The sequence below is a fragment of the Diachasma alloeum genome, unplaced genomic scaffold (genome assembly GCF_001412515.2).
Source record: "Diachasma alloeum isolate Michigan unplaced genomic scaffold, Dall2.0 Dall_scaffold_78908, whole genome shotgun sequence".
NCBI lineage: Eukaryota > Metazoa > Arthropoda > Insecta > Hymenoptera > Braconidae > Diachasma > Diachasma alloeum.
Genome location: NW_021683643.1, coordinates 3,608,114 through 3,631,361, shown reverse-complemented (window position 1 = coordinate 3,631,361; position 23,248 = coordinate 3,608,114). Strand labels below are relative to the sequence as shown.

The following is a 23,248-nucleotide window of genomic DNA, read 5'->3' as shown; positions in this document are numbered from 1 at the left end:
TCTCTTTTCTTAATGAAGTAATCAATTGGAAATACTCTGAAGTTCAGTCATAAAAGTACTCGAGAACAGGTCAAAAATTAATGTTCGCCAGTACTTTGGTACTTGTGAAAAATACTAAAAGTACTAGCAGAAAGTAGTGAAGCTACTTCCTCCTAGTACTATTTCTACTTGAACGGTAGAGCTTTTGTATCCTTCACTCAAGGATACAAAAAGTACTTGGGACGTGTATTTTTCAGACTTTTCACAGGTGAACTTTCTCCAAATACCGGTCGTTACTGGTGACAAGTACTTTTGTCTTTGGATGAACCCATCTCCAATTTTTCGGAATCGAACACCAAATTTCAGTGATAAAAATCACTGATCATCAGGGTCATTCCAATCAAGGTCTAGTATCACCAATAATTGAAGACCCTTGGGATTCATTTACTATTAACTTTCTCATCGATAGGAAATTAGAACGACGAATGGGTGATGAATTTTTCGGATAAACGAGTCGCGATGGAAAACATTTACACGTGTTTATGTGCGTGACTATGTACAGGGAGGACCCTCACTAGAGCGTAACAGGCTTACCAACTCTGACAACCAAAGTATTATATCGGGCCAACACCAACAAAGTATTATATATGTTGTCAGTTTTTTTCACAAATCAATTATTTCCCGTTTTTTATTAAAATTGAATAGAAAAATGTTTGGATGAAAAGGAAAGAATTTTTTTGTTCAGGGATTGGTTTTCTGCAGGAATATAATAGATTCCCCTCCGCCTCACCTCCTACATTCAGTCATCGCCAGTTCATCGTTGATGCAATTCAATATTTCATTTCGACACTCGATTTCACAATGAGCATGTGATTTTTAAGGTAATTCCAAAAAATTTGAGGAATATAAAGAACTAATGTGTTTTTTTCTTTTTCTATTTTGCAGGGGCACATCGGCGAAAGCCCCTTTGACACTGGATCCTGGGGAAAGGAACACTTCCAGCCAACCACGGCGCCCTGGCAGCTGAATCCACGCAGCCACGCACGACCTAGTGTAAGTCAAACAATTTCAACTTGTATTAGGTATAGTGAAACGATGGAATAGGATATCTCGAGACATAACGTCCAGACTATTTTGTAAATAAGTTCGAAAAGACTGCTTGAACTAATATTTCAACTGAGATCTCGTGAGACTATGTACACCCAAAGAAAAATGTACTTCTCACCAGTGTCGACCGGTGCTTGCGGGAAGTTCATTTGTGAAAAGTTCGAAAAATCCCGAGTACTTTTTGTATCCTTGAGTGAAGTACCACCTTTGCCGATCAAGTAGAAATAGTACTGGGAGGAAGTAGCTTCACTACTTTCTGCTAGTACTTTAGTACTTCTCACAAGTACCAAAGGTACTGATGCAAAGTAATTTTTCAACTTCTTTCAAGTACTTTTACGACTTAATTTCAGTACTTTCAATGGATTACTTCATTGAGAAAAGTGAATATTATCGACCAATAAAATGAGCTTTCTTGCGGAGTGAATTGTGATCCTATCCTGATCAGTCAAATCTCGATTAGATCCGTATCGGATCCGGTACTGTTCAGGAATATCGAATCCTAGAATTTTGACCAGGCATGGCCCCAAACAAGCGTTACATTTCTGATCCAAAATTGATCAAAATCAGTTTTCCCTGGTCAGTCTCTTATTCTATCCTAATTTGAATTTCCACTCGGGAAATTGAAATTTTCAAGTCTTCAATTGAGACTTTTGAAAATCTTAACTTAAGATGTTCGAAAATCTCAAGTTGAAAGTTTCAGAATTCAATTTAAGATTTTCGACAGTCTTAATTTAAGATGGTAAATCTCAAATTGAAATTTTTTTTTTTTGTTGTAGTTAATTCTCTCAATTGCTTTAGTATCAAACTCAGTTGAATGGCAATTACTTTACGAACACATACATATACGTGTTCATCGTTCGCTTTCTCAAAGAAGAAAAAAAATTTGCACTTTCCTTGCATTTTTGAAACTGTATAAAATGTATTGTTTTCCACCAGAAAAAAAAATTCTAAACACTGAAAGTGTTTACAGCCCTGCACTGCACAAATCTAAGCACTCTGACGCTATCTGTTGTCCATTAAATTTCCCCGTAACGACCCATTTAAAGTTTAGAGTCCATAAAATTCGGGTTAAATGGCCGCAAATCTTTGCCGACCACCACTGAATGCAGATGCGATTCTCTGCACTGTTGAATTATTCTCCGGCTCTTGAGTCAACGAATTAAAGCAATGACAAATGAAAGAAAAATCCAAGCCTCTTGCATAACGCGAAACTAGAAATGAGATGGCATTTCTTCCCCTCAAGGAAAAAATAAATAAAACAAGAAGACAATAAAAAGAGAATGAAAAAAAGTATAAAAATTAAATGAAGAATAGAATTCTTTCCAGATTATCTTCTACTCATTGTTGTAACAAAAATGCCAGTGAAGTATTCGTCCGGTCGTAAATGCCGTGTCGTTGTCACCCCTTTTCCGTAGCTCCGAGCAAAAAAAAAAGGAAAAAAACGAGTGAACCCCCTGATTCTTCACTAACTCGGGGAATGCCCGGACCTTCCTCCCCTTCAACCGAGAAGTATCCTTAACCCCCTTGAGAAAGAACCGTATTTATAATACGCTTTGTTTTCCCTCAGCTATTTGTCTTGGAGTCAGTTCTCTTCTTTTATTTCACTCGCACGTTATTACACCCACTGTTTTTATTTAATCTTCACCTCATTTTCAACCCCTACTTCCACTCCATATTTTTCCCAGTATTAAAGAACTTTCATATCGAATACATTTTCATCTTCTAAGCGAAAATAAATAAATGGGAATAGAATAGCGGAATTTTCTAAACTACTCTGAGTGAAAAATTGAATCAAGACAGCGGAGTAACGAAGTTAGTGAATATGGGAATATGAGGGTCTATTTTCGGGATACGTTTCGTTGGAAATAAATATATGGGGGGTATTTTTGCACTCACGGCGGGAAGGTGGAGAAATTTATGAGGTGAGGAAGGGAATTCCGGTTTTAATCGATTGACAGAGTAAATCGCATTCCCGAGCGCTACAAGACAATCTGATTTTATTTGGTTCGGTATTTTGCGAAATACAGAGAAAATATAAAATATAAAAAATAAACAATTACTATATGAGCATAGTAATTGAAGACCACGCTGCAAAATTTTTTAATTTAGTTTATTTTACACTCAAAAAAAAAAAACTTTTGATCAGTAGAAAAAGTACTTGTACTCAGTACTAAGGGGTTTCTGGGGAAAAGGCACATTTTTGTACTTCCTCGAAGTTATAAAACAACTTGATGCAAGTATCATGCGTCAAGTACCTGTGTACTGATGAGAAGTACCTCAGTAATTGTCACAAGTACTTTTGTTACTTGGGCCAAGTAAAAAAATTACGGGTACTGAGTACCTGGTTGGTTCTTTTCAAAAGTACCAGATAAACTTAATATAAGTTGAGCATAAGAACTCAAAAATGTTTTTTTACTCTTCTAAAAACCGAATTTCGTCAAAAATTCAAAAATCGAAATAATTTCCTTTTTGTGAGTAATACAATTGAAAAGAAATTGAAAACAATTTTTCGAAGCCTTTTATAAATGGTGATAACAACGTAAAACATAAAAACCTCAACAAAATTGAAATTTTGCAGGTTGGAAACCATACCAATATTTCTCGAAAGCATCCATGAAAATCGTAATCTATTGATTTTTTCCTATAAAATATCTTCTGCTGAACATTTCTATTTACAAAAATGCGTAAGAAAGCTCATTCTATCCGGTAACAATATTCACTTTTCTCAATACAGTAATCAATTGGAAGTACTGAAATGAAGTCCTAAAAGTGCTTGAGAGAAGTTGAAAAATTACTTTTCACTAGTACCTTTGGTACTTGTGAAAAGTACTAAAAGTACTGACAGAAAGTAGTGAAGCTACCTCCTTCCAGTTCCATTTCTACTTGATCGGCAGATGTGGTACTTCACCCAAGAACACAAAATGTACTTGGGACGAGTATTTTTAGAACTTTTCAAAAGTGAACTTCCCCCAAGTACCAGTCAGTACTGGTGAGAAGTACTTTTTTCGAGTGTAACCAAATTCTGACTCGTGTCAAATTAAATTTCACTTCTATAGGCCCCGATTTCATGATCTCAAATGATTTCAACTAATGTCCAATGATATCAAATTTATTATAAATGATATCATGTTCGTCAAAATGCTCGTTGAGTCGATAATAAATTTTCATTCTGTTCTATAAGTTTCAAAATAAAACTTCGTATCCCACCGATGTGGTGGTTGCAAGTGATTTTATATAAAATCACTTGCAATCGATGAAATCACATGATTTCACGTGAATTCTGAACTGATTTCATGCGATTTCAGCCCAGAGTGGCACCGTGATTTTGCCAGTGAATAATCCCTCGTGAATTCTCGTCAGAGGAAAATGTAAAAAATCGACCGACTGAATCCTCCGAACATATTTACATTTTTTTTCAGCAGATTGTATTTTATCACGAGAAAAAAATGAATTGTTCCTCAACAAATGACTGCAGTATATAAACCGGCAGTGGATACACTCATTAAGATAACACGAAACATAACATAAAATATAAGTATGATGTAGTCATGAAACTAAAAAGAAAAAACATTGAATAAACTTGGTGAAAATGGACACTGCGATCTCAGACTATTGAAAGTAGATACGGCATGGAGTGGTTGTTACCAATGTTTTTGCGCGTTCGCACGATCCAGGAAAAATCCTTTACTCCTCAGCTTACAATTACTCGGATGGCTGACATGAAAATAGGGGGGGGGGAGGATAGGCTCACGTTGACTGGGTTTATTACGTGTGCAATCATATACATATGGCTAATGACGCGAGAACGTTAAACCAGTACCCATACTCTAACTCGCATCGTCCCACGCGGATGAAGTCATCGCCATGAAACCAAGCGACCGTGAAAACGCTGACTACGAGGTCTACACGCTCGTTGATACCTTTCTCTGTTTTCTCAGTTTATACTACTCTTTTCCTGGGATATTCTGATGATACAGGCGATCGATTCCTAGAATGCCGAGTGTTTGGCCATTTTGCGCTTATGGGACTGAACAGATTTTTTTTTCCAAATAGATCGACTTGAGTGGGATTTTAGTCGATAGCCCGGGAAATTTTTGGTGTCAACACAGCAAAAACGAATGCCTGAATTTCACACACCTTTTGTAGACATTTTTCAGACACTAAAAAACGTCTGAATAAAATGAAAATGTGTCGGGATTTCAGATGAACTGGACTGAGAGAAAAATATAATTCTTCTGACTATATTGCGTCACCGTCGAATTATAGTCAAAAAGTCCTCAACAATTTTTCATGGGTTACGGTAACTATGGCCGGAGAAGTAATTATTACAATGGAATGTAGTCATTGCAACTATTTTATAGTTCTACTCACGATAGATTTGTCGTGGTTACTTTTGAAGTTTGGTTAGTTTAACTGCATTTTGATTTGCAAAAATTACGCTTGGGAAGTTACTATAATGTTATGTGCCGCCTACAAAAAAAATCGTATCGTTCACCAAAACAGCCCCAACTATTTTCTTATTGTAAATCGAACTTCAGATTTTTCTCTCAGTGTAGTTGAATGAAATTGTGAAATTAAACCTACTATTTGTTGTTCCTCTTCATCATAAAAACTTGGTGAAGATTTTAGTCCCCTCAGGATATGAATCGCGGTAAAAATCAGAGAGGCGTCTCGAGTTCTTACCCACCCCTGGGTTTTAAGATATGCAGAGCACAACCCACACTATCAGCATCTTCCTTCTTCACTCGTGTCGTCTCTTTTTCTTTCGTTCCTAGCGAGTGGACTATTTTAATACGAAAAGATAGGGGTTATAAGGACGGCGATAGGGATGGAGAGGTGCAAGGGGAAATGGACACTGAGACGACAGTCAGTGGAGATGTACTTCTTGATTACAGAACTTTCTACTTAATTACATAACATTGTTACCATTTACAAAGTTGCTACGCTCTGAGTGGTAATTCAATGCGTTTTAATTCAGATTCCTCCTACCATTGGGACCAAGGGAAAATCGTTAACGTAAAAATTAGTTAATTTGTTTGAATCAATACCAAATTTTTACATTTCCATATAATCTTTGTTCTCTTTGGCTTCCCAACAGCGGAGATTTCACTCAAGTTCACTCAAGGTTTAAGAAAAATGAAAATTTTCAGTGAAAAACTGGATATGATTATCTCGGCTTTTCAATCGCAATTTCTTCACTCAATATCACGATAACAACTATCATTATCCATCCCTGTGAAGCGACATGTCTGATCACAAATTGATTTAATTTCTTTGATGGATTATCAATCTTTTAATTTGAGTTGAAGGAAGAAAAAAATCCAATTTATTTTCCTCAATTATTCTTTCGACTGATGCGAGAATAATTGTGACAGGCGTTTATCAAAAATATTAACCATTTCGACAGTTGAAGTTTTCGGAAGAGGGAGAGAAATCCAGACATTAAGACGTCTGGGTCCCTCTCACTCCCCTCGAAATCCGACTGGCATTGCTGTTTAGCCCTATCCTCATTGTCCCCTAATTCTCATCTGATCCTTCGCATTACGTAATTTTGTCTTTATTATTTTATAATTCCACCTGAGGTTGAGAGGGGTAGACGAAAATCCCAGTGTACCAGGCATTTTGTATGATTCAACTCGCGGTCTCTCCTGCTAATGCATTTTCGCATTTATTAATTATCCTACTTAGCCAACCACACTTTCTGGATTCACGCGTATCAACCCTTCATGCTTTATCGTATCCCTAGTGCAATCAAATCACGAGATATTTAGTGACAAACTCAATTATTTGATTGTAGCATGAAAAAATACTGATGTTACTATCTGATTGGTGCCGCAAATACCTTCTTAAAAATTTTTAACTGCATTTTCCGTGTCAAATCCCGAAAATTTTTATCGTTTTTAATTTCCACTGAAATTATCAATTATAATTCAGGAAATATTGTCGTTGAAAAATCAAATGTTCCATTGATTTTTTGTTCGAATGATCTGAAAATCGATAGAACACTTGATATTTCAGTTCAATTATTCCGTAAAAATTCGGAAAAACCAGAAAAATTCGGGAAACATTGAAAATTCATCTCATTTTATTTCTGAATACTCCCGTTCCATTGAAAATTCAATCAAGTTGTGAAATTTCCGTTTCATTCCTACTGAAAACTCATGAATTTCCTCGAATTATCCCTAAAACTTGAAATTTTATAATCATTTTTCCCTTAAATCGAATTCAATGTCACTCTCATGAGAATTACTCCGATATTTTCCACGAAATTTCAAAAAAATTCTAACAATGTATTCCATAATGAATTGAACTGTTCAAGTGGCAACCATAGAAAATGTCGAATTGAAAATTTGTTAATAATGATAACGTCATCCGAAAGCCGGAAGATTTTCAGTTGAAGAACTCAATATGACAATTATTCTTTATAAAGTATTCCTCAAACAATTTGTCTGGCTTACTTTGCCCGAATTTAGATACACAGAGAAAAGTTCACGGAAAAAATACACCTGAATTGAGTATAGGGGAGGATGGGGCAAAACGGCCCCCCTTCAATCGTCAATATTTTCCGATTCAATAATCCGATTGGGATGAGTTAGAGCTCGTTTTGAAGAATGAAAAATTATCTTCGAAATGAAGTTGAAACTTCAAGTCAAACTTGAAGTCATTCACAAGTTATTGACAATTGAAGGGGGGCCGTTTTGCCCCACCCTCCCCTATTTTATACCGGAATGAAAAGTATATGCATAAACCTGAATCAAAAATAAAATATACTTGAATCAAATGGAAATAACTCACCAGCTTCATAAAAATTGTTGAACGGTCAAGAATTTTTGATTTTGGAGGTACAATAAGTCGGCAAGTTTCTGTAAGATTTTACTTCTTCGGGAAAAATTATGTGACTATTTCGTACTTTGTTCGCTGATGAACCGAAAAATTCACTGAACGTTTCAGATTTCTTCTGTTCCATTCCTATTAAAATTGCCGGAAAACGATTCCCCATTGCGGATTACGTGAATTGTTCCGTAATTTTTACTGAATATTCCTCCCCGTGTGCAAAAGTGGCAAAAAAACTTTTTTCCCTATGACACCCGAATTTGTGACAATTACAAACCAAAGAATTGTCGTATCTCCCCCCCAGAATCGTCGAATGAAATTATTCATTAACATCACAGAAACCGATTTCAAACGTCTAATTAGTCCCCCCAAAGACATTAATTGCCCGCGAGCAGTGGCTCCCACCCGACCATTACAACTACAAGTTGAAAGAGTAAGAAAGATATAGGTACATCGGGTAGAAGTAAGGTGGCTCGCATTGAATGCTAAACAAAAGCTAATTTATATCCGGAGGTCGGGACTGCCGGAGATCGGGAGATGAATGGCCGCGCAACTTGCATACCAAGTAACACCAGCGCCCAGGAGCATCCCTGGCCACCTGCAGACGAGTTAAAGATCCTGGGGGATGCCACCTTCTCCTATCTGCTTCCATCCGCCTCTCTCTCTTTCTCACTCTCTACCTTTCTCTCTCTCTCTCTCTCTCATACACACACTTCAATTATGTGCCCTCGATAACTTTGCGACTTGGATAATATCGGGTCGGGGAGTTTGAACGACGTGTCGGTGATTTCGAATTCGGACTATTTCCTCGTGTTAGATGAATCGAAGGTGCCTCCAATCTGCCTCCAGTCCGCTCACGAACCGGGATAATTCATGGATTGCCATCTACCAACTTCCAAGATCAAATTTAACGATTGAATATTTAACTTGGGGTTATCATTAACATTTCGCCATGACGACCTTTTGATATTCACTCCACTGTCAAAAACAGGTGATTGAAAGCCATCTGAACTCAAGATTTCAGATGGATAACAAGGTGATATATCTAAATTTCTATTCGATCGTTTTATTTCTTACTAACTGATTATTGATAATTCGTTATGAAGGAAGGATGCTGTATGCTTTCCTTTCGCCTTCAATGTTTCTATATGAAACAACCAATGAAGCTAATCTAACCATGTAGAGGCTTGAATTTATTTCATATTTATCACCTAGGTAGGTAGAGGGTCTATGCCATTTCATTGGACTTATTGGTTTCACCCATGACCACGGTAGGTTACTCCCAAGGACAGCGACGGGAACACCAAATCTCAGATTTTTATCCTTACAAATATCGGACTTGACGAGGCTGGGATTCGAACCCAGTCGTCGGTCTAACGTGCACGGGTTGCTAACTTGACCACGTTACCGACTACGCCACTCAACGATATGATATGGTAGTACTATTATAAGTTCTATATAATTCACATTGGAGTCACTTTTTATGACCCGCGCATGCGCCAACCAAATCTAGCCTAACCCTACGACAATTAGGATAGTACGTTTTATCGTGGATCAAGTCACTCCAAACACCGCCTTTCTTTTCGTTATTACCTTCTTAAGGCAATTTTCAATTAAATTAAAATTACTCCTGAATTACTAAAATTACTCCTGAAATTATAAGTAAAAAATCTTGATATTTTTAACAATCACTCCCCGTGTAGAAAAATTTCTGTCTTTAGAAGGTCTTCTAGAAATCTTGGGAAGAATCTTCGAAAGATTATGTAGAAGATCTGCTTGGTGACCCAAAAAGATTCTTCAGAAGACAAAATTTTAAGGGTCAAAATTTCCAAAGTCCAAAATTCAGGGTTTAGTAATTTGAGCGTCAAAAAAGTAAGGATCAAAGGAGTAAGGATCGAAAATTAAAATTGTCTTTAGAAGATTTTGTCTTCTGAAGAATCTTTTTGGGTCACCAAGCAGTTCTTCTACATAATCTTTCGAAGATTCTTCCCAAGATTTCTAGAAGACCTTCTAAAGACAGAAATTTTTCTACACGGGTCATTTATACGAAATTGTCATGTGTTTTGTCTTAGAAAATCAGTTGAATTCTGGAGTATTCAATGGAACCACAATTTCCAGGTCCACATGATAATGAAAGTTATATATTTTGAGAATTCAAACAACAATTTGCTTGAATTTTCAATCCACTGAAAATTCAGTTGAATATGATGTTCAATTTCTACAATGAATTTTAAATTCCATTGAAATATCAGTGATAATCTAACAAGGAAAACCCAATTATCCTGAATTTCCAACCTGAATGTGAGATTCCATGAACGATTTGATCTTAAATTGAATTCAATTTCACAATATTGAGAATTCACGTGCGCCTATTGCTTAATTTTCAAAAAATTTCTAACAGTGTTATTAGCAACAATTACTGTACTCATTTATACAAACATGCCATTATCCACTTGTTTTCTCGTGTTTTTCTCATGCATCGGGGTACACTTCAGTGTTTTACCCCCGGAAAAATTCATCAACAAATATTTTATCCCTAAGTTACAAGATTGCTATCATATCATTATTGTTTCATTTAAGTGTTCATTTATTGCCTGTGATTATTAGAGAGTCGAAACGAAAAACTACTATCCCTTGTTTCACATAAAACAGATTTTTCGGGAGCAAAATACGTACACTGATAGAATGATTTATTTATTCCAAACGAGATTCATTAACTATTAACGAATGATAGAGTTGAATATGATCAAATGAATATTCGTTAATAGTTAACGAATGGTTCACTTGAATGGCGAAAGTCAAGTCAAACAGGGCTCCTCAAATATACATTCGTTAACTATTAACGAATGAACATTTGGTGAGACCGAATAGACCCTAACCTCCAACCAAAATCCATTCGTTAACAATAACTAATCCGTTCTATCAGTATATGGGAGTATCGAATGACGAAAGAGTAGTGCTAGAAATGACACTTCTTACGTGTACAGAGCATGCAATTTTTTTTTAACTACTAAGTTTATTTTTACGACAAAAATTTTTCATTCCGGCGCACTCTCTGCATGTTTGGCACAAAAAAATCCTTTTTTGATAATATTCAAAAAACTAGTTTCTTCGCACAAGTAAGACTTGTTTGAGAACCTTGTCGTTTTTCTCTCAGTGTAGTACTTTGTCCGGCGGAGTGGGGACGGGCAATTCTTATGGAAAGTGCGTAGAGAGGTGGAAACGTTCTTTCACCTCAGAGGGTTAATCCTTCAGACCTCCATCGTGTCCGTAACACTCTTTACTCCAGTTCTAGAGTATTAACGAGTCACCGAGTGGTTCCAATGACGATGAAGTGATTAGGGAATCGGCATCCCTCATCGGGAAGCCTGTTGATTCAGTGTCAATCGATGGGGTGAGGGAAGAAACATCGTCTGGCTTGGCGTTGAACTTTCTCGATACACAAGGCAACAGCACAGCAACACGGTAAAGCACAACAAGTGGGGGGAGGCAGAAGTATTGCGAGGGAAGGATGAAAAGCAAAACCCTCCCGATGGATATAACAACACACCGGAGGTCTGTTTGGGAGTGAGAGTGGCGCGCGTCGCCCCAGCATCCACGTGGCGGCTTTAACTCCTCTCTCCCACTTGTCCTCTACCATTCTCGAGCTATTCGGTATTGCGTTGCTGTCCTGTTTTCATCCCGTCTGTCTCACTCTAAACAGCATCCCGTTTGGCGATTGCGCCAGTGTACAGCCCCATGAAGCCACGTGGTCCACCTGCCTCAACAAGTACTTCACCTGCGATTCTTTACATCTTCTGATTTCATTCACTTCATCAATTTTTTATTAAGCGACAGCTCCCCTGAAATTTCAAGTAATTTTCTCATTGAAAACTCACAATGTCATAAAAAAATCAATGGGAGTGTACACTGAGAAAAAAACATATTTTTGCCGAATATCCATTTACTTAAGAGAAGTATTTATTTCTTCGATACCATATTTCTCCAGTGGAGTTATTCCCAGGCAATACTCATTGGGTTTCAATTATATCAATTATATTTCGATTGTAACATTGAAAAATTAATCCGTATTCTTTCCTCTAGAAAATCAGAAATTTAGGAAAAATGAATAATCAGTAGAGGAGTTCATTCAAGGGCATGGGCAACACAGTCATCCTCTAGAGCAATATGATTGTTATAACTGAAACCTAATCAGGCTCGCCTGGGGATGACTCAATTGAAGAACTACGATTTTTAAAAAAGAAATGATTCTCTCAAGTAAGTGAATATTTGGTAAAAATAATTGTTTTTATCAGTATAAATGGAACTGTGTTTCCGGTCAATCATTCTATAAAAATGAATAGCAATCAGGAAAATTCAGATAAAAATATTCCTTGATTTCCAATTAATTGAAAATTCAGTGCAATTTGGTACTGGATATTCATTTGTTGGTTGAAAATTCAAGTAACTTCTTGCTACTCAAGAATTTAGAATTTCGTGATATTTCCAACGAATTTGAACGTTTGGAATTTCATGATTTTTTCTCCTCTTAAGGATGTTTAGTCAAAACTGACATTATTCACCACAATTTTAATATTGTTTCATTTGCCAGGTTCATATTTGAGCCACACGCTACTAATAATTTTAATCCTTCCATCGGGGCATCCTAGTGAGACATTAATGTTTGAAAGTCACTTCTTGTAACATCACGCTTAGGGAAGAAACGTGACCGTGTGAACTTTGATCGAGATGTTGCATGGGTTAGACACTCAAGCTATTGAAAAAAAAAAATCACAAGCCATTTACTTTAGACCATGAAGGATCTATCACCGTCGAGGACAAGTAGGGGACCGGGCCATATAGGCCTGATAACTTCGATTGATTTTCGAATTCCTCTAAAAAAAATTTGACCGCACGGAGAGAAATGTTCAGTAAAAATTACGGAACTCACAATTCACTCACCGATTACGGAATCGACTCAGAAAATTTAAGTGTCGGTATCGTAATTTTTCACAGGAGATTCAGATAAAAATTCCGGAACGCTCCGGAAAAATTCCGCAACAGTTCCGTAAAATTTCCTACAACCACATTTCGTTCCGGAATTACGGAAAAGATATGTAATTTTTATTGAATATTTCTCTCTGTGCGCCATTACGAGTCGAGCAATGCCACAACACCATACAACAGCTGATCGAGTTCGCTAAAGTCGGTGACGATAATTCAGTGCTGGAAGCATATGGATACGTATAACACACACAAACATTCATCTCACTGTTACCACCCCACTACTAGCCGAAGCGTGTGATGTTGTCCGATCAAAATTCGACTGTTACCACTGCAGTCACAATTCCCCCATTATTTATGACCATTTTCTTTAATTATTATTTTTGAGACCGGAAAAGTACGCCATAACACTTCTGATTTGATGAGAAAAATAATTAGCAACATGAATGATTTATTTAGTCAATTTTATTTTTCTTTTGAACTGAGTTGTCCACTTGATAGGTTAAACATTTTTAATGGAATCCAATATCGTTCTCCTGGAAATTACTTCTCAACTGCCCATAAAGTTTCGATTTTTTTCTGAGTGTGCAGGGTCAAGCCATTCAGTTGGTGTTATGGGAGACGTAAGTGAGCTTCAGTTGAAGAATACAGTACACAGAAAAGAAAAAGTCTTGATTTTCCGAGAAATTTCACTGCTTTCCCGAGAAGCATCCTGTATTATTAGGGATGCGCGACTGTAAAATTCAACGAGTGCGAAATTCTGAAATTCAGCACAAAAAAACTCTGCTTTCCAGCACCGCCGTGCTGAAATCCAAAATCATGGTACTGGAATTAAGAACCGTTTGGTACTGAAAGCCCGAACTCTATAGGGTTACTGGTTTTTTTATTTTGTTCGTACCGTAGAAAAATCATTATTATGAGTAGTTGAACATCGAAATAGTATATAAAAGATATTTTCAGGAGGAAAATTTCGTTATTCAACTACTCAGAATAATTATTTTTATACGATGTGAAAAAAGTAAAATTAAAAAAAGTAAACCGAAAAACTTTCTATGATCCAATTGCGATAATCGTGAAAAACTATCTGGTTTTATTCTATGGCATGTACCTAACATTTTGAAACTAGAAAAGTTTAAATCGATTGCAAATTGTGGTGCGAGGAGCATTTCAAAGCCAAAAATACGAAAAACGACATTTTACGTCTGACGTACGGGGTAAAATGGGTCGGGTACGAAATTCTTCTTATATAGTTTTTTATATACCCCATAATATACAAAAATTCGATAGTTATTTTCATGAACCGAAGACTTTCAAATTTCATCTGGGTCACCTGTTAACAAAACACGAAAAATTGCTACATTTTTCTTTCAAAACATCGTGCCTCTGAGTAGTTTGCACAATTGACGCATTTCTCATCGCACTTTCACAGAAATTACGTATTTGAATCCCATAAAGCTATTTATTTTACATGTTTCTATTTATTTTAACAATTTTTTTGTGAAAATTGATACATTCATGTATTCACTTTAATGGAAATAGTTCACGGGGACACTACTATGTGTTTTAAAAGTCGCAAGAGTGAGATTTTTCATACATTGACGATCGATTATATATGCCTAAAAACGAATAATTAGTGCAAAACAATCAATCATTGATTTTTTGTCTGCCCCGTAGACACTTAAAATGTTTTAAATAGTCCAGGACCTCCAATTTTTAAGCTACAGACGTTTTTTTTTTCAAAATTTGTGAAAAAATGTGTGCAATAACAATTACGGTCTAATTTTTTCAAATTCGTCTTCTACACAGCTAATTTCGTATCTTTTTTAATTGCCCCAATCCTGGAAAATACCCAGAAGAATATTTCTGAAGGAATCGAGAATATATTTTCAATATTTTGAGGACAATTTTTCCGGCTCTCTTACATGAATAGTGCAATTTCTTCAAGAATCGTATTTCAAAAACTAACTCGTAATTGCTATTGCACACTTTTTAAAAATTGAAAGCCCTAGACTATTTCTAACACTTCAAGCGTCTGCGGTGCAAACGAACAATAAACAATCAACTTTTTCGCACTAATTATTCGTTTTCAGACATATATAATCGATCTTCAATGCATGATGAATCTCACTCCAATAACTGGCGAATTTTAAAAATCATAGTAGTCTCCCCTTAATTGTGTGAAATAATTTTTTCATTTATTGATACTAAACTCCCTATCAGAATCAAGTAAACAACTTGTTTACTTGAAATAAATCATTATGCTGGGGTGTAAAGTACATTTACATTTTCTTCTCCGACTTCATTTCATAAAAATCTCCAAAACGAATAAAGCCAGAGAGATCATTGGGAATAAAAACCTCAATCCAAAATTGATTCAACTCACTTCACCCAGCATTCCCCCCCCCCCCCCCTCCCCCNTCTCCAAAACGAATAAAGCCAGAGAGATCGTTGGGAATAAAAACCTCAATCCAAAATTGATTCAACTCCTTCCCCAGAACTCAAGATTTTCGATTTTCCCCCGTACTATTAATTCCATACAATTTTCGTTCGATTCCTCAATTATGACGTTCCTCCAAAACGCCAAGCCTCCAGTAGAAAATCCCCGCAGTCGACAGACTAAATAACTTGCACGCCTCTACAAAATTCACTAAATACTATGGATTCAAAAGACGTCATCAACATCAGAGTTCAATCCCTGATTTATTTGCCCGAAGAATCGATTACATCTGAATAAAAAACATAAACCTCAAATATTCCTCACTCCGCTATTTTAAATTCTCTCATAAATTCGCGTTCCCAGAATCCTTTATACCCCTCTCCTTAAAGGGAATATCACAATAGGAATGACTCCAACATGACACAGTAACAAGTTTTTCCCCGTGGATTTTTACGACGAGACGAGATATTGAAATAGTTTATAGATAAGAGGATTTCACTAGCACTCGTAAAGTCTGAATCGTTGGGCATAAAAAAGTAGCTGGTTATGGAGAGTTCCAACGTCCAGTTGACGATTTTTATACCATTTTATACATGAGGAGTACTCAGTTACCAGTTGGGGAGTGACTTGGGTTAATCTTGCAGGCGTGTGTATACCACACGGTAAAGTTTCGAGGTTGGTTCTTTAGACATTGATATCGATCTTGAGTTCATTAAGAGGTTAATTATCGCATACGTGTGCATGTAGCTTGGGGTTGTCTAACCTTGTAGGGGGCGAGAGGCCAAGTTCTGACGGTTTTGACTTCGCTTAGCTTAGCATGTTATGTTATAGTTACATATTCTGAAGCATTCAAACATGTTTTGGCTACAGACAGTTGCAGTTTTTATTGAAAACTCTTCTAAGGTATTTTGCATATTGATGTTCGAGTTTGTGGATTATTGAGCTTATTTTCTTATCTGAATGTCAGCCAACAGAAATGCAGTATTTGACGTTTTGCGGAAGAGTGGATGTAGAATTATTTCGATTATTTCTCCCATCACCCTTCTGACAAATAGAATTGCGGTATTTGACGTTTTGCGCGCTGAGAAAAAAATCTTTCGTCAAGAGATTTTGTAGTTGTCCCGAAGACGAGGATAATTTGTTTATGACAAGAACGGTGTTTTTCAGAACAAGTCTAATTGAATCGATTTATTCGACAGTTTTTCACTTGACTTTAACTTCAAGTGTTTCACTTGACTTCAATCTTCAAGAATCACTTGACTTGGTTTGAGAATTTTGTTTTCTTGTTGTGAACAAAGTCCCCCTCATCTTTCGGGAAGTACAAAATTTCTGGACAGAAGATTTCTTTTCTCAGTGTGAAGTATTCTCTTCTTGTCAATTTTCGAGCAGTGAGGTTGTTGATACAAGTAAAGACGTGCTTCTCAAAAAAAAATTTTTTCTCAGTATGGTCCACTCTGAAGAGAATTATATCGAGAATTCCCTCCCTCCTGTGGAGGAAAAAAGTGAATGGCCACAAAATAAATTTTAGTTTGATTATCCCATGCATATTAATAATAGAAATCAGGAAAATTTCCGTATGATATATTTTTGTATTTTCAATTAGTTTAAAATTCGATGTAAGTCGGCATTCTTTTTTTTAATTCAAGGAAGTAGAGTGATTCTTCAGGGAATTTTCAATTGTAATACCCCGAAACTTCAAAATTATCGGATATTTCCCGAAAGGTTCGTTGTAAACAAATGAAGATGCCAATTTTTGCAGAAACTTTTTAGCCTGCAAAACTTGACACACTCGTTTTTTTGAAGGGAAGCTTGAGGTAAATATTCGATGAATGTTAAAGGTCGAGGGGTATTCGGAGGACAATTTGCTTGATTCTGATTTTGGCCGAACAGAGTACGGTGTTCTGGATTATGTGACACTTTTCACCAAGTGTGAAGAATATCTGCCACAAGAAGGGAAAACAATTGATAGGCTACTGTGGAATTACACTGAGAGAAAAGTATGATTCTTCTGACTATATTCCATCACCATCGAACTGTAGTCAAAAAGTCTTCAACAATTTTGCATGGCTTACGGTAACTATGGTCGGAGAAGTGATGACTACAATGGAATGTAGTCATTGCAACTATTTTATAGTTCTACTCACTATAGATTTGTCGTGGTTACTTTTGAACTTTGGTTAGTTTAACTGCATTTTGATTTACAAAAATTACGCTTGTGAAGTTACTATAATGTGATGTGCCGCATACAGAAAAAAATCATATCGTTCACCAAAACTGCCTCAACTATTTTCTTATTGTAAATCGAACTTTAGATTTTTCTCTCAGTGTATCAGTTTGATAATACCCCAAGACCTTCAAAATTGTCGGATATTTTCCGAATGTTCTGTTGGATAGCAACGAGAGGGATCAGTTTTGCAGATTAAAATCCCGAGCGTGCAGCGCGAGTGGGTTTTCCTGAAAAACTTGACAAGTTCGTTTGTATGTGGGGAATCTTGAGGGAAATACCTGATTAATTTTGAAGCTCGAGTGGTATTCGGAAGAGAATTTTTCCAACCAAATATCGGCCACGAAAATTGCACAAGAAGTGAAATTTATCTGTCAGTTCCAACGAGGGTCTCACTCAACCAGGAAATCTTTTGTTGTTCATGTATATATCAACATGAAAAATTACCAGTGGAATTATCAAAAATTATCAGTTGAATACCGTATTGACTGTATATAATAACAGTCCAATAATGCAATTCTATTGGCTAAAATTTGGATGGGAAAAATTTTCGTATCTAATACCATAAGAGCTCCAAAATTATCAGATATTTCGCAATAGCTTCATTGCAAACAAACGAAGGAGTCGAGTTTTTCAGGTTAAAAAATCACGAGTGTGAAGCACGAGTGGGTTTTCCTGAAAAACTTGACAAGTTCGTTTGTATGCAGGGAACCTTGAAGGAAATACCTGATTAATTTTGAAGCTCAAGTGATATTCAGAAGAGAATTTTTCCATGCAAATGTCGGCCAAGAAAATTGCTCTATGATACAAAATTCATCTGTCAGTTGCAACCAGGGTCTCATTCAAGCAGGAAATAGTTTGTTATTTATGTATATATCAACATGAAAAATTACCAGTGGAATTATCAAAAATTATCAGTTGAATACCGTGTGGACTATATAAAATAAGAGTCGAATAGTGCAATTCTATTGGCTGAAATTTGGATGGAAAAAATTCTCAGTGAAAGTTGGAACTTCATAATCTTCTTTCGTTCTGAGAGTCGAATTCAATATTGCTGTCCTGAAAATTACTGTCAAACTATCAATGAAAGGTCAGTTTTTTTCTGACAGCGTGGCAAATGAAAGGGAAGAAGCCATGGTGTATGGAGACTCATAGCAGGATTTAGTTGCTGTTAACGAAGCTTCTTAACAATTAAACCATTTCTTAGTAGTTAGCGAATGACATTAACATTTAAAATGTCTCGTTAACAGCAACTAACTCCTTCCATAATATTTGTGAATGCACCTGCAGACTTATACTCTTCAACTTTCAAAATTCAAAATAGAGTGAATCCTACACTGATAGAAAGGATTAGGTTTTGCTAACGAATGGATTTGGTTGGAGGCTAGGGTCTATTCGGTTTCACCAACTGTTCGTTCATTAATAGTTCAGTAGCAAAGTGATCAAACGGTTTAAGTGGATTTAATCGTTAGCTGAGTTTTCCAGAAATATTTTCGAATGTAAAGGAGATAGTGAAATTTTCATTATAACCTTTTTTGTAGAGTGAATTGAGTGCTACTAAAAAGGTTATGAGAAAAATTGTGCTATCTCCCTCAGATTTCGCGATATTCATTGAAAACTGGCCAATAGCTAAAATCGACTTAAACCACTTCGTTACTGAGTTAACAAATGCGTATTTGAGAAGCTTTGTTTGACTCGACTTTCACCTTTTAAGCAAACTATGCCTTAACTATTAACGATCATTTATTCGGTCAGATTCAACTCTACCATTCGTAAATAGTCAACGAATCTCGTTTAGAATTTATGAATCATTCTATCAGTCTATATGAATCGTGAGAATGATTAAATCATAATATACTTGGCATCATTGGAAATCCAGCAATATCATCATACATACAGCATGACAACCTCTTTCAATCAATTATTCCTCGAGCTCTGAATATTTCAAATATTCAATTGCCAATTTCTCTCCCATTTATCTCAGAAACTCCCCGAGACGTACCGGTTGTCTTGTAGTGAGCGAAAACAAGAATTTTCCTGGCTCCGAGCCAATGCCCTCATCACCCCAAATATTTTTCCTCAATATCTCAACTTAAACTAAATAAAATGATAACAGTAAGCAAAAAATCGTGCGCTCTCGAAATCCAAAAAATCATCAACATTCCATTTCCCTCCCCACCGGCGTCCCCATAAAGAAACTCATCATCATCTCCCTCCCTCTCTCTTAAAATAAAAACAAGATCTTGGCAAATGGGCGTGCATTACCTCTCGCCATGAGAAAATATTGGCCGAGCCTTGCGAGATGCATCTCCAAGGCGGGGTGCGGTGAAAGAAAATCCCCAGGTAGAGGTGGAAGACAACACATTCCAAAAAGAATAACCAACGAGACAAAATATTCGAGAATTTCATCCGGATGAGTGGGTGAGGAAGAGTGTAAAAGGTAGGGGGCGTAGTTTTGCACAACCAAGAGAGTTTGCTTCGAGCGAATTCGTTGAGGGCGTGTCCTTTGGCGTTGGTTGAGCAGGTGCGAAGGTGCGCGGTGGTACGGTTAGAGAGCATTTGACCACGCCTTCTTGCCGAAAGAGAGCAAAAGCCAAGAGGAATGAGGACACTGTAGGGGGGCTTTATTCCGTATAGGAAGAAGAACACAGCGACAACTATATACGAGAAACGACTGTGGAGTTTGCTCGTAGCGTAACGACGACGTAATATCACGATGCCCCTTCCTTTTCCCTTTTCCCTCTGCCACTACTGTCCTCAGCTATCCTCTGCTTCTCCTCTCTGCTCTTGCCCTCCCATCTCCACCTATCCACCACTTCCGGAATTTGCTTCACTCACCAGAGGACCTCAGAGGGATGCAACTGAGGGGGAGAAAGACGGGAATTCTTGCGCCTGGCTTCCCCAACCCCTTCCATCCCTCCCTCCCCCCCGCCCAGGCCACCAAAAACGAATGGAACGAGAAAACCATCCCGGAGAGTCAACGTCCCGACGTCCATGGAGATATGCCTGTGCACCTTGGCAAAAGCTTTCCCCTCCCTCTCCCTCTCCAACACCATCAAACAAGGCCTTGGAGCGCATCAAGCCTGGAACGACACTCCCAAGGCATCTCCCAAGGACGTGCTGGCAATGGGGAGAGGAAAGGAAACCCATGGCTTTAGTCTTCCTCTTCCGGACACATCCTCCCCAAACCCCTCTTGACTCTTCCTCCCGTCTTTTTACCTTCAGGAATGTCTCCTGACGCCTCCGTTATTCGCCATTGCATTCCAGTGCAACGTCTCTAGAAAATTTTCTCGAGGGACGAGAGGAGTGTGCAGGGGTATCAATTAAAATGGAGACTAATTACTGCGCATACATTGTGTCTGAATAAAGAGGGTGCGGGAGGTGACGGGCGGCCAGGGGTGTTTTGTCGTGTCATATTGGATGGAGATGTTTTAGATTATGTATGGGACGTTGTGGTTTACGGACAAAATGTTGACACGTGTCCGGAAAATTGGGGCAAATAATTCTGGGAATACCTGGGGAATGAGTAGATACTGGGATTTCTGGAAACGTGCAGATTCTTGTAGCAGTGAAATCTCACGATTACAGCACTACAGCACTACTGATAATTAGATCATTTAGAAAATAAATCTTTCAATATTAAATAAATTATTGGAATTTTCGTATATTACAGAAAAAAAGTAAGAAAGTAAGATGAGAAAAGAAAAAAAAATGCATAAAAAAAAGATGAGTAGAATCAGTGATTGCGGTGAAAAGTTGTGAGCGATGTTGCACTTTTTGTGAGATTTTTAATGTAGACATCGTGTTTATTAAACAAATAACCATTGAGTAGCAATAAATTATTGCCCCTCTAGCTCAAAACGAAATGCAACAGCATGCCGCACAGTTAGATTCCATATTATCCGAAAACTATATCCCCTGAAGCTTGCAAGGTATTACACCATCTTCTGAACTATTACCGCATCCGAGATGGATTATCCCACACAGAAGAGGTATGAGGGGTCTTTTTGGATAGGTCAAGGCATGTCTCCAAGGGGCTGGGATGCTCCTACCCGGTTAGCTTAGGTGATGTATTGAGTTATGATAACTACAAAAGACAACATGACAATGCTTTTTCAATCCTTATGACCTAATAGATTAAAGTATTTAGATTTAGGCTGGGGATCTTGATTAGCAAAATAGGAGCTGTCACTCGTTTTTCCCTATCATCCATTAGACGTGCAATCGTCTTCTGACATTGCCCTAGTGGCTTCATTAATGAAATTGCATCAATTCGGTATATGATCATTAATATTCGGTGGAAGACCTGATACAACCATCCCTTTTGAATTCATTTTCAAGCTATTGAATTCGTAAATTCTCTTCTAAATATACTCTCTTAATAAACCGAAATACCAAAAAAATCTAAACTACAACGAACGGATACGGCAACTTCTGGGGCTCATTATCAACAATTTAAATTCCTTGCTTTGACTGCGCTTTGCAATACTCCGTCTCTCAGAACCAAATAAATTCTTTCCATCATCACATTCCCCCTGTCATTTTCCACTGCATTGTTGCAGATAGTTCGTGCTACCATACTATCCGAAAACTATATCTCCTCGAGCTTGCAAGGTATTACAACACCTTCTGCGCTATTACGGCATCCGAGATGGATTGTCCCACACAGAAGAGGTGCGAGGGGTTGGGGGTCTTTTTGGATAGGTGAAGGCACGTCTCCAAGGGGCCGGGAGTGCTCCTACCGGGTTAGCCTAGGTGATGGATTCAATTATAATAAAGATGTTGCCCTTCAATAATCAAAGAAATATTAACTACAAAAGACACCATGACAATGCTTTTTCAATCCTTACGACCTAATAAATTAAAGTATTTACATTTAGGCTGGGGATCTGGATTAGCAAAATAGGAGCTGTCACTCGTTTTTCCCTATCATCCATTAGACGTGCAATCGTCTTCTGACATTGCCCTAGTGGCTTCATTAATGAAATTGCATCAATTCGGTATATGATCATTAATATTCGGTGGAAGACCTGATACAACCATCCCTTTTGAATTCATTTTCAAGCTATTGAATTCGTAAATTCTCTTCTAAATATACTCTCTTAATAAACCGAAATACCAAAAAAACCTAAACTACAACGAACGGATACGGCAACTTCTGGGGCTCATTATCAACAATTTAAATTCCTTGTTTTGACTGCGCTTTGCAATACTCCGTCTCTCAGAACCAAATAAATTCTTTCCATCATCACATTCCCCCTGTCATTTTCCACTGCATTGTTGCAGATAGTTCGTGCTACCATACTATCCGAAAACTATATCTCCTCGAGCTTGCAAGGTATTACAACACCTTCTGCGCTATTACGGCATCCGAGATGGATTGTCCCACACAGAAGAGGTGCGAGGGGTTGGGGGTCTTTTTGGATAGGTGAAGGCACGTCTCCAAGGGGCCGGGAGTGCTCCTACCGGGTTAGCCCAGGTGATGTATTGAGATCCCATTGTATCCCACGTGAATCCCCCAAGATTGCCAAACGACGTCTCACCCTCTTCCTGGATATAAGTCACACATAGCCTTACGAACCTTGGAATCTTTCCGAGAATATCTCTCTTCGGAATGCCAGTGATCCTTCGTAGGGTGAGGGCAAAGGGTTTTGCCACTGCATTTTTCCCTCCCCCCCCCCCCC

General features: G+C 37.5%; 1 protein-coding gene across 7 annotated transcripts in view; it reads left to right on the top strand.

Annotated features, from left to right (window-relative positions):
• Positions 1 to 23,248, top strand: part of LOC107047916 (forkhead box protein P1) — a 382,431-nt gene that overhangs the window by 161,673 nt on the left and 197,510 nt on the right. For 4 of the 7 annotated variants that reach the window (XM_015270836.1, XM_015270835.1, XM_015270834.1 and 1 more), the window contains exons 2-4: positions 237 to 631; positions 725 to 860; positions 925 to 1,032. The gene's annotated coding sequence lies outside the window, so the exon portion shown is untranslated. The remainder of the gene's footprint in view (positions 1 to 236; positions 632 to 724; positions 861 to 924; positions 1,033 to 23,248) is intronic. The other 3 variants (XM_015270832.1, XM_015270831.1, XM_015270833.1) reach the window with 1 other exon arrangement.